Raw genomic sequence first — 1,580 nt, forward strand, 5'->3', positions numbered from 1 at the left:
AATGATAAACTAATTTGCTTGAGAAATTTGAGGCAATCAGTTTCCACAGGTTTTCCAAGTAAGTTCAACTCATTACTTTTTACAGTGAAGTTCGAGTGACAACATATTCCAAACAAAATAATGATATCAATGTATCGCTGCAACGTGATCTCATGATAATTCGTATGTATTTTACGTAAAATGTGGTTCTATAAAACGTACATTTACTTACGTTTTTACAGGCACTAAAACGTACAAATACTTACGTATTTTCAGCATTTGAATCCGGCTTAATTTTTCGTTTTTACATTCAGGGATAGAAAACGAATAAACAACTTGAATATTCGATCTCTACATGTGGGCGGGAATGAAACGCCCCTCTCTGCTAATTGGTCAACCAAACATTACAACATAATAATAGTCCTAAAAAAACCTTAATAATAGTCCTCTGCTTCTATTGATTCTTATCATGTTTATTTCTACTACATTTTATCTCTTCATCGAACAGCCAGATTAATGAATGGCTTGACACAAACCATACTGAAGCAGAGCCTTTTGGCCCTAGGCATGCCTGTTTTATTATAGTTATCCACCCATTAAAATATGTGTGGCAAAGCTGCGCGATGCACTGCAGCACGGGGAGAATGTATTGACCACTATCAATTTATGTGAACATACAGTCATAACTTTTGTTTTAGACAATACGCTGCATTTTAGACAAAGGAGGAACTTAAATAATATTACAGATATGAAAATAAATGACTTTGTGTAATTTACCTTCACAGCACATCTATTATTTTTCTATTTTGAGTTTTATTCATAGAGCACTTTATACAAATTTAGGAAATCATCTGTTATTATCCCACTGGCATGGGACTATTTGTTCCTCACAGTGCTTGTTTCAGTGATTGACTTTAGTGAAATGTGAATTTGACGTCATGATTTGAAGGTGAACTCGTTTGAGTTATAAGAACATATCCAAACCCTGAAATAACACTTCGAACAATAAGCCAGTGTCAGCAGTATCAGAAATTAACTTTCACATAAGGGGCGACTGATTTTCAGTTTTTTATTTATTTATTTATTTTATTTTATTTTTTTACCTTTTACCTTTTTTATGTCATTTTTAATGTTAAATTCTTACATTAAATAAATTAGAATAATATGACAATAGGCTGTTACCAATTCAGTATCCATACCAAATCAGTATTCAATGATATAGAACCTGGGTCTGAAGATGCTTTGAAATGTATTTACAGTTTAATGCTGATAAGATGTTGTGCATTTTTGTGCATGCACTGTATGTGCATTTACAAATGTATAATGAAATTAGATTAATGTTTTATACAACATTTTTAATACAGAAATATGAATAAAATGAAATTATACTTGAATTATGAAAGTAATATCGCCACTAGGTGGCTGTAAGTCATTGTGTTAATAAAGGATCCTTTTATTCAATCAATTGGTTCAAAATGCTTAATTCATTCATTTAGGAATAAAATCAAGCGGCTGTCTATAATAATTGGTAATTGAATTGTTGTCTATAATAATGGGTTTTTCAAAAACTGATTCATTTAGGAATGATACACCACTCTATG

General features: G+C 31.3%; 1 protein-coding gene across 1 annotated transcript in view; it reads right to left on the minus strand.

Moving 5' to 3' along the window:
• The window catches only part of LOC107562821 (leukocyte cell-derived chemotaxin-2-like), a 6,617-nt gene that overhangs the window by 3,479 nt on the left and 1,558 nt on the right, over window positions 1-1,580 (minus strand). The window lies entirely within an intron of this gene.

Source organism: Sinocyclocheilus grahami, unplaced genomic scaffold, assembly GCF_001515645.1.
Source record: "Sinocyclocheilus grahami isolate Dianchi unplaced genomic scaffold, SAMN03320097.WGS_v1.1 scaffold842.1, whole genome shotgun sequence".
In the NCBI taxonomy this organism is placed as follows: domain Eukaryota; kingdom Metazoa; phylum Chordata; class Actinopteri; order Cypriniformes; family Cyprinidae; genus Sinocyclocheilus; species Sinocyclocheilus grahami.